At 36.7% G+C, this 17934-nt stretch overlaps 1 non-coding gene across 1 annotated transcript; it reads right to left on the reverse strand.

Annotated features, from left to right (window-relative positions):
- Positions 1-16756: 16756 nt before the first annotated feature.
- TRNAT-UGU (transfer RNA threonine (anticodon UGU)) lies at positions 16757-16832 on the reverse strand. The gene has a single exon. It is a non-coding gene; the product is annotated as a tRNA-Thr (tRNA).
- Positions 16833-17934: the final 1102 nt, after the last annotated feature.

Consider the following 17934-nt stretch of genomic DNA (forward strand, 5'->3'; position numbering starts at 1 on the left):
TCAGATATTTTCCTTGATATTTGCATTCATTTTGTCAGTAATGAAATACATGTCAACTGTCATAAATACTTTAATATTTTTCAGTTTGATAAAGGTTGTTTAAGTTTTCATATTGTGTGCCAAATAAATCCAGATGGCATGCATATATTAAACTAAATATATATATATAATCATAAAATTCAAGTTAATATTTTGCCACCTTTTTGATGAGTTCCTGAATTAGAACAAGCAACTGAAAACAAGTAAATCACATAATTTTTGGGCTTTATGCTAATTAAATATGGCAATAGAGAAAAATTAATTTAAAAAGACCAGGAATTAAATTGTGTTATAAGATATTTAATTAAGTCTGATAGTAGTAATTTATATTTATACATATACTCTCTAATTTTCAACCAGCTGGCAATATTTTATGATACCTTTAAGAAAAGATATAAAATTACCTATATATTATATTTGTCACAAATGAGAATTTTCAGGGAAAATAATTTTGAAATAAAGAATATATGTATTTGAAAATTATGGTTGTTAGAAACTACTGAGAAATTACATTTTTTTCACAAATATCTTAAAATCTCTATATAAATTTTGCCTCAACTAAATTTTTTAAAAAGTGTGAAATCTTATTATTTATGGCAGAATGAATTGTCTTAGAAGGTGTTATGCTAAGGGAAAGAAGTCAGAAAAAGAAAGACAGAAACCATAATATTTCATTTATATATCATATGAAATCTAAAGAACAAAATAAACCAGCATTTGTTTAAGTATCATATTTGCCATCTGTATTCTTTTCTATGGAAAGAAACATTTGAAAGGAATTGCCAGAGAAGAGGGGTGCTGGGTGAAAAGAATGAATAAACTAAGATGTTCAAATTGTTAGTTACAAAATAATCATGAATATGTAACATAAAGCTAGGAAATACAGTTTATAATACTGCAATAACTCTGTAAGGGTTTAGGTGGGTACTTGAAATATCAGGGGGATCACTTAGTAAATTTTGTGATTATTTAACCACTATGCTATATACTATACCTAAAACTAATATAAAATAATATTTAATGGCATCTGTAATTTAAAAAAATTCAAAGAGAATAATATGATATATGCTATTGAAACTAATATAGTATTTTTTATCAAATAAATACTATTTGATAAGTGACTGATGTTAATGAATTCTCTGAAAAAGTTAATCTGCATTAAAACTTACAGCTTTTGGTTGCCAGTACTGAATAAGAATCTCTGTGATGCAACAGGTGATAAACTCCCAGGTGAGTTGTACAGTCAACAACTTTGGGAATCATTGTCCTATAGGTAACATAAGCAATGAATGAATTAATCAATCAGTCAACTAATCAATTAAAATATTTAGGTATTGCCTAAAAGCACATTGTGAAAAAATAGCCACAACATTTTTATTGAGTTTAAAGAGAATTAACTTCATAGAAGTATTTTTAAGTTGATTAACAGCAATAATAATATTTGATGACCATCTAATTAAACAATTTATCTGATAATGCTATCCCTGCTGACAGAATATAATGCATATTCTAGCTCTTTAATGACATAATCAAAATGTCAGATTTAAATGGTATTCTTCAAATTAAAACAACAGTGAATGTTAAAAATATTACTTAATGGTCATAAAGTAATTTATATAATCCCCAAAGTTTTAGAGATATCTATATTGGTAAAATTGGAATCAACATTGATCTGCAAAACTAAGTCAAAACATAATCAAACTCACAAAAATATATCTGAAGCCCATGAAAACTGCTTTTAGATTAAAAAACAGAAGATACCTAACTTCTCCAATTGTCACTGTAGATTAAAAGGGCAGAGTAAATGTAAATTGAAAAAAATCTGTCATTAGTTTATTATTTATATTTGATTTATTTAAGAATGTGGGTTTGAAGAAGAACATATCTATGGTTAAATTCTCATTATGGAACTTGTTAATAGAGTGACCTGAACCAAAATATGTTAATTTGTATTTTCTAAAATGAAATACTAAAACCAAGGCATGGGAAGGGGGTTCTATCATTTATGATGATTAACTATGATAACACATTGTCTGAATATATATATATATATATGTTGTTGTTATTTTTTCAAAGTTAGAAGCAGGGAGGTGACAACAGACTCCTGCATGTGCCTGACTGGGATACACCTGTATGCCCACCAGGGGGCGATGTGGATGGGGCATTGCTCCATTGTGGCCAGAGCCATTCTAGTGCCTGAGGTAAAGGCCATGGAGCTGTCCTCAGCAGCCAGGATAACTTTGCTCCAATGGAGCATCGACTGCTGGAGGGGAAGAGAAAGACAGAGATAAAGGAGAGAGGTAGGGATGGAGAAGCAGATGAGTGCTTCTCCTGTGTGTCCTGACCGGGAATCGAACCCTGGACTTCCACATGCCAGGCCGATGTTCTACCACTGAGCCAAAGAGACAGGGCTACATTGTCTGAAATTTAATGGAAGTTTCATGAATTTTTTTATTATTTTAAAAATAGGTGGCTTAAAGCCATCACAATAATTGATACCCAGAGAAAACAATGCTTGAAGGCTTGGTTTCAGAGATTCAAAACCCCAGATTCTTGCCCGTTGTAAATAAACACACAACTCTTTTCTTACATGAACAGGATTCTATGAGTTCACAACTTCTTACTTCAGTAAAATTTTGTGATTAATGATGCTGCCCCAGCAGAAGTATTACAATATATTGAGTAAGAAGCAGATGTCAGGGAAATTTTTTAACATCCCATGAATTGTAGCCTCTGTAGTGAGTACTTGAACCGAAGGAAAGTGTCTTTGATTAGAGAGTCATGGGAGGAAATGTCCCTTTGCACAGAGGCAAAGAGTCTATCTAGTGTTTAATCATTAGATGAGTGAAAATATGCTGTTTGGCTGTTTTAGCATGACAACAAAGATACTAAAAATAAATAATGCACATAGCTTTGCTGTCAGTCTTATATGTTAACATGTAAATTGAATCAAATGACTGATACTAAATGATTGTAAATGACTTCTGCTTGTTATGTTTCAAACATTGCCCATAGAAGTCAAATTAATAGCACAGTTTACAAAAATTACATTTTTTTTCCATCAGTGTGTGAATACCTAAAATGTATAATACAAGATAATAGGCATTTTTAAATATTAAAAATATAATAATTAGCCATAACCATTTCTTCAAGGACTATACAATTTTATTTAAATTAATATTAATAGTTTGAAAATAATTAGAAGTCAATATAAGAAAATATATATATAGAAATAAGAATTGAAAAGAAAGCTATATAGACTGCAATTTAGAAAACTTTCATGAGGAAAAGAGTCTTCATTTAGTTGTAAGGTTTTTTTGTAAAATGAAAACCATGTAAAAATTTTTTGTCTTAGTTTATATTTCCTGCTTCGTATTTATATTTACATTTTTATGAAGTTTTTAGAAATGCACAATTTGAGGTACTGTTCGATTTTGAGATTTCTAAACATTACAAGGTGTGAAATTGTTAGCCATCAGATTTAATAAAAAAAAGTTACTAAATTTCAGGCAAAAAGTAAAAAAGTTAAACAACAGAGTTAAGGGAAGAACAGAAGGCATATAATAGAAATGAATTTATAATTATAATATACATCAAGTAATAATATTTTAAGAGAAAAATCCAGTTATGGAAGCCATCAGCCTTGGCCAAATAGCTCCATTGGTTAGCACAGAATAGCTCCATCATCCCAAAGCATGGAAGTTGACAGTTTGGTCCCCAGTCAGAGCACATACAAGAACAGAGAATGTTCCTGTCTCTTTCTCTTTTCTTACTAAAATCAATAAACATTAAAAAATACTGAAGAAAATGAAATCAAACACTTTAAATATGTAAAAAGAATAATATATGTAAATTTAAAATAGTAATTTAAAAAATTTAAAGTATATCTAAATGATAAAGTAGTAAAATAATTTAGTTGCACAAAAGAATATCCATGTAGACATCACTAAATTTAGAAGCATATGTGTCCTATTCAACCTTCATCTTCTTTTTAAGCTACCAAAAATTCCCCACTGTTCAGCTTTAAAACAATAAGACATTAAATAAAAATAATAGATTCTTCACCCAAAATTGCAATGCCTAGTTTTAATATTTCTTTTAAAATATAAAGTTGAAATTCTTGTAATAAAAAAGATCTTAGAATAGCAAAGTCAGAGAAGAATAAGTAACTTACAACATTTGAATAACCACATATATTTTAATGTAAATTCAATTTAACAAATATTTATGAAAAACATCATTGCTATGAAATACATTGAATAATGCTGGAACTTCAAAAATTAACCAGGAAAATTTTTGTTTTCAAGCATATAGAAAGGGTAGCATGTATGTGTACTACAAGATGTAATCTGATATTGACCATGAAGTGTTTTAATTTTGTATAATATGAAAATAGTTTTAAAACCTCAGAGGAGATTGCTTTCAATCTATTAGGGAGAAAAATGCATCAAGTATGGTATATAAATGAATGTGTAAGATTTTAGTTGGTTGACACAGAATTCAAATACGTGATATGAATGGGAAAGGACAAACTTCAGGAAATATGTATATATATATTATATATATTAATATATAAGTTGTAAAGGCAGATGGGATCTATCTTTTGGGGTAAAAAAGAGGAGGCTGAATATATTTTAGAGCAAGAAGCTCTTCTACTGGCCATTGTGTATTGTTCTGCAGACAGAGATGACAGGACTTGGATATACACTCAATGCTTACTTTGAAATGCTGCTGACATTGGTACTACATTGTTTTCTAACTTGGTGAATCTTTTATATATACAATTCTCATTCAGAAAGCTCACAATCACACTGAACAAATTTATTTAGGTTTCCTGTCATTATAAGGATTTTTATTTTAGCTAAGATTAAGAATTTTCTTTGGTTAGGGGTAAATAAAAAGAAGATTGCAAACCTGGAGTTAATTTGACATTAGTTGAGCTTCCTAATACAGTCCATTGCTTTTTCTTTCTTTTCAGTGATTTAAAAAAAAATTTTAGCAAAAAGTTTTCAGACTTACATAAGCTATTTAGTTTATTTTTTTTATTTTTATAACAACTATTTTTAATGGGGTGACATCAATAAATCAGGATACATATATTCAAAGATAATAAGTCCAGGTTATCTTGTCGTTCAATTATGTTGCATACCCATCACCCAAAGTCAGATTGTCCTCTGTCACCTTCTATCTAGTTTTCTTTGTGCCCCTCCCCCCCCTTAAGCTATCTAGTTTAAACAGTGGATTTTGCCAGTCAAAACTAATGAAGCTCTCATTCAAAAATGGAAGAGGCTTTACTTTCTAGAATTTGAAACCAATCTTAAAATGTTCATCTGTAGTATGTGACAATATTGCCTACAAAGCACAAGGCATTTGTTAATTGCCCATGATTTATTTAAAATTTCCCACTTCTCTTACAAAAATTAATAAATATTTTTTTTTTAATTTGTAGGTTTTAGCTGCATAGCATTCAGCATCCAATAAAAATATATTGGGTAAAATTCCATAGTGTTCAGAGAAATGCAAGACATGAATGAGTGTGAGGTTATATTGGCAGTAAAGCCTTTACTCTAAAAACCAACTCTTTCATGGCCTTTCTATCTGCCTCTGCAGATATTACTTAAAACATCCAAGAGATATCACGTCTCTTTCCTATCTAATTTGCATTCTGCAATACCCATCAATGCATCAGCTACGCATGAGTACTAAATAAATATCATTAAAAATAATATCCATATAATCATGACGTGAAAGATTTAGAAGAATATGCCCAAGGAGGCATATAGAGGAATATCTATCTTTGAGATAATAGCAAAAATCAGTAGTTTCCAAACTTTAATGTGAATGAGAACTATCTGAGGATATTATTCTTACTCAGTTTGTCTTGGGGTTTGATTCCCTAGTTTTAATAAACCTTAAACAAGGACATGCTAGTGTTGCTGTTTGGTGGGTGACATGCTGATTAACAAGTAATGAGAGGACACCCAGAAAACATGGGGTAACTCAGTGAGGCACAAAGGTAAAGAAAAAATTTTAATAAATATGCCCAAGCAAATATGTGACCCAAGATACATGGCACAAGACAGAATAATTAATCTATTCTCTGTACTGACAGTATTGCCAACAAAAATTATTCACCAACCAACCAACCTGATCTTTGAAAATATTGAGAAGGAATGTAGCATTAGAAAATGTGAACCAAAAAAGGTAACTGATTCAATCTCTGTTCCTATCTGTCTTTCTTTCTGTCTCTTGTCTCTGTCTCTCTAGCTAAAAAAAATAAAAATAAAAACTAATTTATCATGAATGTATTTATATTCCAAATAAAGTTTGCCCATAATTATTTTCTAAAACAAAAGGGTGTGTTTTATTGACTAGTCAATAATTATAACAACTTTTTTATGCCAAATATTAAATTTTTAAAGAGGTGTAACTTAATTTTCTCCTTCAGAATTAGATGATAGAAATAAAAATGGTTTGACACATGCAATATTTGAATTTTAGCACAGCCTTAAGATTTAAAATACCATTTCAAACACATTATTTTCAACAGTTACATTTTATTTTCTAAACTTCAGCAGCAATATAAGTCAAAAATAAAAAAAAATTAAATTGTGGTATCTTTGAAATATCTCACTAATATTATATATAGAACTGTTTATTCTCAGTGGGAAAAAAGAATTGTGATAATATGATCCCGGGAGCCTCTCTCTGCTTGCAAGAACAAAAAAGAGGCAAAGGGAGCTACTCAGGTAACAAGAGAATCAGCACTCATTTTTACTCTTGTCTGTGGAATTAGAATGGAATAAAGAAAAAATTGACAGCCTGACCTGTGGTGGCGCAGTGGATAAAGCATCAACCTGGAAATGCTGAGGTCGCCGGTTCGAAACCCTGGGCTTGCCTGGTCAAGGCACATATGGGAGTTGATGCTTCCAGCTCCTCCCCCCTTCTCTCTCTGTCTCTCTCTCTTCTCTCTCCCTCTCTCTCCTCTCTAAAAATGAATTTTAAAAAAATTTAAAAAATAAAATAAAATAAAAAATAAAGAAAAAACTGATAAAGAACCCTTGACTCAAGGGAACGTGAAGCTGAGGTGTTGCTGGTTTCAGTTTACTTCCAATGCAGTGAGACCGAAACTCAAACCCTGTCTGGATACCTTCCTGCTCCTCCCTCTACTCTGCCACCAAAGACAATGAAATGTTTTTGGATATTTTAAGTCTTTGATTTAAAAAATGATTTTATATAAAATTTTCTAACTTAAAAATAATAAAGGTCATATTTCCAAGGGGCAATAACTAAGAAATAACTTCAGTTTATGTTGGCGGGTCTCTCCGAAACAATAAAAATAAAAGTAGGAAATTCAACAATTACTGAATGTCTGCTTTTATTTTTCAGGAAAACTTATGGATTAGTCATTATCAATATAGACTAAGTGAAAAAAAAATGTGACTAGATAGGTTATACAACTTGCCAAATATCACACAGCTAGTAAGTAGAAAAAGCATTGGTTTTTCTAAAATTGTATTAAAAGTTAGGTCACATTTCCCTTATCCTCAAATATATCATTAGTTTTGTGATATTATAATATTATTAGCCATTCTGGCCTTCCTAAACTGAGGCTGTTTGAGTAGAAGTCTTCATTTGCTTTGCCACTCTATGATATCATGAGTTTGACTGGAGTATACATTGATAAAATAATTGGCCAACAATACAGGGTCGCGGCATCACCTCCGAAGCTTGCCATAAAAGACCTGAATAAAGAAAACACAAATATAATAACAACTCTATTATAATTCACTCAACAGTGTTCCTTTTGCCTGAAAGATTCAGCACACCACCTTAAAGGACATGTTTAATATCAGACAGTATGTGAGTCATTTGGGAGAAAGAGATCAATGACATCTTTACATTCAAATCAATTGTAGAGTAATTATCTAAAACCTTAAGCAGGAAGTACGAAAATTGAAATGCTCTTCAGTGCACTTTATATCACCAATCATTGTACATTAATGTACAGGATGTACTTGTGATTGAGGATAGCAGTCTTGACAATTTAATGAAGAAAAGATAAAACACAGTGATCTTATAGACAGCCAAGCAGATCTCCTATTTATCAACAAATGCATTAGAAATCTTCCATCATTGAATTATATATCAATAATGGTATAGAATAGAAAGAAACAAGTGCCAAATAGGTTCTCTGATATAAAAAATAAACAAAAAGGTTGGAAAGGTGAATCTTCATACTCATGTAAAAAAAAATATCCTAATCTATGACCTAATTGTATACTGATAGTAACCGAAATGGTTCCATAGTTCTTACTCAAAAGTTCCATTGAAATCAATAACGGGTTAGCCTAAGACATAGGCCATAAATTTCACAGATTGTATAAATAATATGTCATTTTTTTTTCTGCATTTTTCTGAAGCCGGAAATGGGGAGAGACAGACAGACTCCCGCATGCGCCCGACCAGGATCCACCTGGCACGCCCACCAGGGGGCGACGCTCTGCCCACCAGGGGGCGATGCTCTGCCCCTCTGGGGCGTCGCTCTGCCGCGACCAGAGCCACTCTAGCGCCTGGGGCAGAGGCCAAGGAGCCATCCCCAGCGCCCGGGCCATCCCTGCTCCAATGGAGCCTCGGCTGCGGGAGGGGAAGAGAGAGACAGAGAGGAAGGAGGGGGTGGGTGGAGAAGCAAATGGGCGCTTCTCCTATGTGCCCTGGCCGAGAATCGGACCCGGGTCCCCTGCACGCCAGGCCGACGCTCCACCGCCGAGCCAACCGGCCAGGGCCAATATGTGTCATTTTTAAACTTACAAGGACATATAATAAAATAATGCTTTGGTTGAAATCATATAGTTCTGTAACACAGAAAACAAAACAGCCTAGCAAACAGAAAACAATAAAAAAATCCTATATTTTAAATATAACTTCTTTAATTAGACTTTTGTGAAAAAGAATAAAAATTTTTAGATTAAATTTTAATGACTATAAGGTAATTTTATAAAAGCCTTTCATAAAACTAATAGATCAAGACCTGGCTGGATAGCGAGGTTGGTAGAGTGTTGTCCCAAAACACAGAGGTTGTGGGTTAGATCCCAGATCAGGGCGCATAGAGTAACACTTGAATGTTTTTCTCTCTCTCTTTCTCTCTCTCTCTCTCTCTCTCTCTCTCTCTTTCTATCTCTAAAATTAATAAATAAAAATTTTTAAAAAATCAATAGATCAAGAGAGAAGTCAAAAGTTCATTTAACCTCAAATTATCTATATTGTCATCCTTAAATAAAAATAAATTTATTGATAAATATTTTGCTTTTGTCTATAAGTATTAAATGTAATCTATAAATCATAACCCTAATAATGACCCATATACAGAACTATGTACAATAGTAATAAAACTATAAAATTTGAGTATAAATAATTATACAAAATACAAGGTTTTTAGTGTTTTTAAGATAAACTTAATAAATTTTAGTAGTAAAATTAATAGTATCCTATTTCAAAGTAATTTTTGGTATATTTCGTACCAATTTTAGAAATAAAACAATGTTCAAAAAATGTTGAAACTTCTCTTCAAAATTATAACTCAGAACCACAAGAAGAAAAGGTCTGTTTTTAATTGTTTTAGCAATTATAATCACCATCCTAATACATTTTATTATGTACTTTCATTTAGCCACATTTTAAATGTTCATAGCCACATGTGCCTAGCCCTTGTGGATACTTCATTTGATAACAGTGTAGTTGGAGAACATTAACAGAATAATATGTCAAAATATCAGACACACAAGCACACACATACAAATTCACATCTATTTAAATAAAATTTTATTAATCAAAATGAATGAAGAATAGAAAATTGACATCTGTTTCAGCTGCCTTTTTCCACATATATCAATCCTTTTTCTTTTTTGATTTGGTGTCATTTAATGAAAATATTTATATAGTTTTAAAGCAAGTTATATGATGAACAGGTTTTTTTTATTGGAAGAGAAACGATGTATGTGGATTGATTTATCTTCCATGTAATACTAGATCACATACATTTTTTTCTTAAATATCTTGCAACACAACTAGTTGCTTAAAATATCTCAGAGGTTTAGCATAGTTGAGAATTAAATGTTATATGTTTTGTCAATGTATTGAAGCCAATAACATGACTGATTCCCTCAGCTTTTTCTACAAAAATTTTAATTTTCCTACAAAGCAAATGAATGAAGAAATTAAAATTAGAAATCGATTAAACCATGACAATACAGATCAAATCAAGACAAGGGATTATATGCTTATTGTAGCATCCACCGGGTACGAGAACAAATGTTGGAGACTTTCAGGAGTTAAGATGTTACTTTATTGGCCAGTTTAACCTGCGCAGGGGCGAACTCCCGAGATGTCCAGAGACACCTTGCCCACAAGGAGCTGCAAATGGGAGCCGCGCCTGGAGCTTACAGCCAAGCCCTTATATATCCTAAGTGAGCAAGCATAGACAGAAGCAGATGTGGCAGTTTAGCTATTGGCTAGGGAGGTCACACGCAGCATAGCAACAGGGGCCGGCATAGCAACAGGGGCGAATTTCAAACCTAAACTTCTGATAAGGGTCTCTGACCTTCTTTGTTCCCAGCCTCACAGGAGCCATATCAGCACTTACTGTTCCTGCAATAGTTACACTCTTTGGCAGCTCCAGTACTCCCTGAATCTAACATTCCCCCATCTCTTTTGGGCATAAATCAAACCCTTGATTCTTCATCATTGGGGAGAAAGGTATAAGGCTGGGGCTTATGAGAATTTTCTACTTTAGCTGTAGCTATAAGCTAATTGGGTCTTATACACTGGCTAGTGATTAGCCTACTACGCCTCTCACAATGGTCAGCGATGAGCTCAGGGGGAGAGGGGTATTTATAGGCGAAACCTACAAGGTTACAATGTTTTCAGCACATTTGTACAATATCTTTGCAAAAGTACACAAGCACACAGTTTTAAGATAATAAACTGCTTTCCTGCAATATCTGCAGGGCTGATACACAAGGAACGTGTCCTGCCTTGTATTTTTCTTTTTTGTACTAACTTCTTATAACTTATACAAACCTTCTGCAACTTACATAAACCTTTAACTTTTATGCACTTTCTTATCTAGAAATAACTGGCCTTCATAACAACTTGCTTTTCCCTTTTCTTTTCAAAAGTACCTTTATACTTTATACTTTTTATTATCAAAACTATACAATTCTTTTCTAGTTAAAACTCTTGATTTAAAAATCTTTAACCTTTAGTAACAATTAAGTTGACTTTCTTTTTATCCTAGTTTCTCTTTTCCTAAAGCCTGATTAAGAGTCCTTAGTTAGTTCCTCTAGGCATTAGCCATGCGTGGACCAGTTAACTTCTGGTTTGTGGCTGAAGCAGGGCATGCTGTCCTTCTCAGGGTCAGCTTACAAGGGTTGGCGGGGTCAGTCTTCGCTGTCCACAAAGGTGTCTCTGCTGGGACTGCAAGCTTCAGCCAGTTGCGGTGGACCCAGGCGGGTATGCCTTCTACCTTGGCAGTAGTGGGGGTGCTCAGGATCATGGTGTGTGGACCCGTCTACGTGGGAGTCAGTCCTTGGGTGGTGTACTGCTAGAAGTGCCTCTTGGACAGTCTTTGAACAGTTTGCTGAGTAACCTGTAAAACCTTCTTATGTTCTACTTTCTACAGCACAGACGTATCTCTTGATGGGGCCGGGAAGCCTGGCAGGCTTTCAGTTCAATGACCTTTCTTTCTACTCTGGAGCAGGGCCTGCAAGGACTTGAGGAAATTATGATTAGAAATCTCTAGTTCCCCTCTGGTCAATCAAGGTACAAGGGGCACAGGTTGCCCAAATAAGATTTCATAAGGGGTCTATTTATTGAGATAGGGGGTACATCTGGTTCTAAAAAGGGTGAAAGGGAGGAGCTCAACCTAGTTTTCGCCGGTCTCCCCTCTCAGCTTAATTATAGTTTCCTTCAGAATCCTGTTCATTCTTTCTACCTGTGCTGAACTTTGGGGCCTATAAATGCAATGCAATTTCCAATTAATACCTAACTTAGTGGCTAATTCTTGAGATATCCTGGATATGAATGCAGGTCCATTGTCTGATCCTAGGGCTAGGGGAATGCCATGTCTAGGTATGATTTCCCTTAATAAGACTTTGCAGACTGTGGAAGCAGCCTCTCCTCACGTGGGGAATGCTTCCACCTATCCTGAGGTGTCTAATAATACTAGTAGATACTTATAACCTGACTTCCTAGGGGTTATATCTGTGAAATCTATTTCCTACAGTTCTCCCGGAGCTTTCCCCCAATACCTCATAAAGGGGGGTAGCTTCTTATTCTGTGCATTTACTCTGGCACAGATGCTGCACCTCGAGACAATGGAGTGGACAATATCTCTGATGTTGGGCCCTACATAATACTTCCTGATAAGTTGTTCTAGCTTGTTTTGTCCTAGATGGGTACTAGTATGAATACTTCCTACTATTTCTCTTACTATTCCCTGGGGTAAATAGAGCCGGGAGTCTGGAAGCTCTATCTCTCCCTGTTGATTTTTCTTCCCTTTCAACTGCATCCCTTCCTGCTCTTCTTCTGGGGAATATCTAGGATCCGGAGGTAGCGTTGGCTTAGGCAGCAATGGCAGAAGGCTTTCTTGTGGCCTAGTGGCTGCCCCTCTCTGGTGTCCTTTGCAGTGGATGATTGCAACTTTGGTAGGTAGCCAAATGGCGTTTAGGAGGGCAAGAATTTCATTGCGATTTTTAATGTCTTTCCCCCTGCTGTCTGTAAGGCTCAGGTTAGTCCTATTAGCTCTGCCCTTTGTGCAGATGTTCCTGCGGGCAGTGCTTTCTGCCACAGGACCTTATTTTCCATGGCCACTGCTGCCCTTGCATGTCGCTGTCTATCCTTAATAAAACTGCTCCCGTCTGTAAAGAGGGTCAGGTCTGCCCTCCTATATGCTTGATCCCTAATTCCTGGCGGGAGCCAGTTACTGTGTCAAGGATTTGTTTGCAACTGTGGACCAAAGTGGAGTCGCTGGGTTCAGGGCAGTAGTTTTGAGGAACTGAACAGATGGAGGGTTCAGCAGCTGAGCCTGATACTGCATTAGCCGCACATTAGATAGCCACCAGTCAGGAGGTGCTCGCAGCACTTGCTCTACGTAGTGTTCCTCAATGACTTTGATGTCCTGCCCTAAAGTTAATTTACCAGCCTCCTTGACTAGTATGGAGGTGGCAGCAAGTGCCCTCAGACATGTTGGCCATCCCGAGGCTACAGGATCAAGTCTCTTGGACAGATAGGCAACAGGCCTCTTCTACAGCCCAAGTTCCTGGCTCAGTACTCCTAAGGCTACCCCTCCTTTTTCTGCTATAAATAGCTGAAAGGGTTTGGCCAGATCTGGCAGGGCCAAAGCCGGGGCAGCCGCCAGGGCCTCTTTCAGCGCTTGGAACGCTTGCTTCTTCTTATCTGTCCATGTGAACTGCTCTTCCTTACCCCTGGTCAGTTCGTGCAGGGGTTCAGCTAGTTCTGCAAAGCCTAATATCCACAATCGACAGTATCCTACTGCACCCAGGAATTCTCGTACCTGTCTCTTGTTAGTAGCCTCGGGGATCTGCAAGACCATCTGAATTCACTGGCTGGATAATGTCCTTTGCCCTCCCTGTAAGTTATAACCCAAATAACTTACAGTTTGCGTCACAATCTCGGCCTTCTTGGCGGAGCCTCGATACTCCATTCGCCCGAGATCTTGTAGCAGGTCCAAGGTAGCTTCCTCACACTCTCCTTTATCCTTGGCAGCTATGAGGATGTCATCCACATACTGGAGCAGTACGATTGACGGATGGGAGAAGCGGAAAGCCTGCAGATCTTTGCTGAGGGCTTCATTAAAAATGGTGGGGGAATTCTTAAACCCTTGTGGTAGTCTGGTCCAAGTGAACTGCCCCACCAGTCTATTATTTGGGTCATTCTATTCAAAGGCAAAGATCCCTTGGCTCTGAGGTGCCAGGGGAATACAAAAGAAGGCATCCTTTAAATCCAGGGCAGAATAATAGGTATGAGTTGGAGGCAATGATCTCAGTAAGGTATACGGGTTGGGCACCGTGGGATGAATAGTCTCTACCTGTGCATTCACCTCCCGCAAGTCCTGGACCGGACGATAGTCTTGGCTCCCCGGTTTCTGGACAGGAAGCAGCAATCAGAATTTTGGCAACTTCCTTCGCCCTGCCAACCTCCGGATCATCCCTATTGACATACATCTTCTGGGCTATCTCTAATAGCTTGCTTCTATTCTCTCCCTCGAACCCCTCAATCTTCTGAAGCTTTTTCCTAATATCTGAAGCGGCCTGAGTCACAAAGGCTATATTTACTAGTCTCCTGTTCTCTTCTGCCTCAGGATCTAGAGGGGTATATACTCTATAAGCCCCTATGAGTCTCTCTAGAAAGGCTGCTGGGAATTCCTCTCTTCCCTGGATGACTTCACTTACCTTGCTAAAGTTGATTGACTTTCTAGCTGCTGCCTTGAGCCCCCCCAACAGAGCCCAGCGATACTGGAGGAGCACGTCCCTTCCCCCAGTGGTATTAGGGTCCCAGGTAGGAGGTTGAGACGGGAGAACGTCTTCTATTTCCCTTTCTTCTCCTAAGTTTCCCTTTCTTCTCCTAATACCGCCTTAGCAGCTTCTCTCATTATTCTGTCCCTTTCTTCAGAAGTGAAGAGGGTTTGTAAAATCTGCTGACAATCATCCCATGTGGGCTGATGGGTCCTAAAAATGGTCTCAAGGAGAGATATTAGTCCCTGAGGTTTCTCGGAAAATGGGGGATTCTGATGTTTCTAATTGTATAAATCACTAGTGGAAAAAGGCACATAGATGAGGCGAGGAGGTGCCCGTGGGCCAGCATCTGGTGCCAGCGGTGCCTCCCAGAGAGGCAAAATAGCTGCGCCTCCTGGAGGAGGAGGCAAAATGGCTGCCCTCCCGGAGGAGGAGACAAAATGGTTGTATCTACCCACACATCCATATACAGGTATTGGTCTGGGTGGGGAGCCCTATAGACCATGGCTCTGACAGCAAACAAAATTGGAAGGTCAAAAGTGCCCTCTGTGGGCTGTCCTACATTAAATGCAGGCTATTCCAGCTGGCTCAAGGTCGGGAGGAAACCTGGACTTGGCTGCGGACCTCCGTACCCCTGAGCCCTCTTCTGGAAATCAGAAAAATTCTTCAACAGGCACTCAAGCAGGGATCCTGGCACAGACTCCTGTTGTCCCATCCTAGATGAATCAGGAATAATGAGAAAGGGTAGGATACAGGCAACACACACTATTAACACAAGGAACACACTTGTCTCTCTCACACTCAACTCAGTCATTTGAGCTCAGACAAAACGCAGCGCAGCGCAGCGCAAAACGGATTCTAATGTGACCGGTCACTCCAAAGTTAACAAATCCAAATATCCAAATTTCAGAGAGCGGCGTCCCGCTTCTGAAAGCCCTGGGTAGGTTACCAGCGGCGTCCCACCTACTACCTCAGGTTTATATGCTCCGGAGCCCAAAACCAAACCAAATGAGGATCCTCCGTGAATACTTACTCAGCTCGAGCTGTCCTTCCGGTCTCCAACCCAAAACTCCGCCAAGGGAGAATCCCGGACGAGCCCCCAAAATGTAGCATCCACCGGGTACGAGAACAAATGTTGGAGACTTTCAGGAGTTAAGATGTTACTTTATTGGCCAGTTTAACCTGCGCAGGGGCGAACTCCCGAGATGTCCAGAGACACCTTGCCCACAAGGAGCTGCAAATGGGAGCCGCGCCTGGAGCTTACAGCCAAGCCCTTATATATCCTAAGTGAGCAAGCATAGACAGAAGCAGATGTGGCAGTTTAGCTATTGGCTAGGGAGGTCACACGCAGCATAGCAACAGGGGCCGGCATAGCAACAGGGGCGAATTTCAAACCTAAACTTCTGATAAGGGTCTCTGACCTTCTTTGTTCCCAGCCTCACAGGAGCCATATCAGCACTTACTGTTCCTGCAATAGTTACACTCTTTGGCAGCTCCAGTACTCCCTGAATCTAACACTTATTATTGTACTCAACAATTACTCACATAGAGTACACAATATCATTCTCTTTTGGCCGGTTGTGCAAAATACAGATTTTGATCAATTATATAATCTTTGGTAAGGAAAAATACATAGTGTTTCAGATGATACACAAGTTTCCTTCAGCTTAAACCTTAAATAAAGCTTAATGTTTAATTTCTTTGATATTTTCTTCCATCTTTTTATTCAATCTCTTATTCCTCAGCACCCCTCCCAAGAGAACTGAAAGGGCAGATTAACCTGCTCTCACTATTCAGTCTCACAGTCAGAAGACGATTTTAAATGATAGACTATCTCTCAAAATAAACTTCAAAAGTGTAAAAAATAGTTTATAGACTATTTTATTACTGCAGTTATGTTAACAGCAAAGATATGCACATAAAAGTACTAGAAGAAGCCATATTTAGTTACTTTGTATTAAAGGTTGTAGTTGTTTGTTTCTTGTGATTTTTGTTGTTGTTGTTTGTATTTTTCTCAAGTGAGAAGCAGGGAAACAAAGAGGCAGACTCCCACATGCGTTGGAGTGGGATCCACCCTGGCATGCCCACCAGGGGTTGATATTCTACCCATCTGGGCCACCACTTCGGGAGGGGAAGAGAGAGGCAGGAGGAAGATGGAGAAGCAGATGGACACCTCTCCTGTGTGCCCTGGCCAGGAATCGAACCTGGGACTTCCACACACAAGGCCGATGCTCTACCACTGAGCCAACCTGCCAGGGTCTCTTATTTATTTTTATTATGCAATAAGTATTGTATTATTTTTCAAATCATGAAATAAACTTTATAAAAGATATAAAATAGACATAAATATGTTGCATTAAGCAAACACAGAAAATTATTTTAAAGCCTATAAATATAGGGCCTCAAAAGATTATGTCAATTTATCAACATTTGGCTAAATTTTTAAAATACATTAGTTTAGTAAATCAGAAACTATAAAATCCTTAACACATCCAATACAATCTGATGTTAAAACATAATATCACATTTTAAATAGATCCCATAAATTATTTTTCTCCTCATTGTAGAGCTTTTAATATTAATACCATCATTATTTTCGGTCAAAATACTTAATTCCTAATTCATATAACCTTCTAAGTAGAATTTGTCTTGTTGTCTACGGCCATACCACCCTGAACGCGCCTGATCTCGTCTGATCTCGGAAGCTAAGCAGGGTCGGGCCTGGTTAGTACTTAGATGGGAGAACTTGTCTTGCTTATCATCATTCATTTGCTTCTGGGAAAATGTTATCTTTCAATTCATATATTTTCCATTTTTCATAGTAATTATGATTAAATTGTAAACTTGAACATGAGAATAAGCTCATACTAAAAACTAATCACACAGTAAGTGTAGCTATTAAGGAGCATTCTTAATACTTTTGTATGCATTTATTTACTATGACAGGCAGGCAAAGTTTATATTTTTTGTGTTATTCTTTAACATTAAAATATTTTTAGCATACAAACAGAAACAAGAATATTGTAATAGATATTTATGTTCCCACCCTCTAGATTTACCAACTCTTAACATTTTGCTATAATTGCTTCACTCTTTATTTTAAAGAAATAAAACATTACATAAACAGTGAAAGCTTCCTACTGTTCTTTATTTTCCCTTTTTCCATTTTATCCGAAGGTAATAAGTATTCTCAATTTTTTGTATATTCTTCTTGTATATAGTGTCATTTTATAGTATTTTAAATTCTTAAGTAATAATATTGTTCTGCATTTTACTTCTGAAAATGGCATGAATCATTTTGTAATTTATTTTATTGCACATTTGGTTTTTGAGTATTATCACAATGAACTCACATCTAGCT

This window comes from Saccopteryx leptura, chromosome 7 (genome assembly GCF_036850995.1).
Source record: "Saccopteryx leptura isolate mSacLep1 chromosome 7, mSacLep1_pri_phased_curated, whole genome shotgun sequence".
In the NCBI taxonomy this organism is placed as follows: Eukaryota; Metazoa; Chordata; class Mammalia; order Chiroptera; family Emballonuridae; genus Saccopteryx; species Saccopteryx leptura.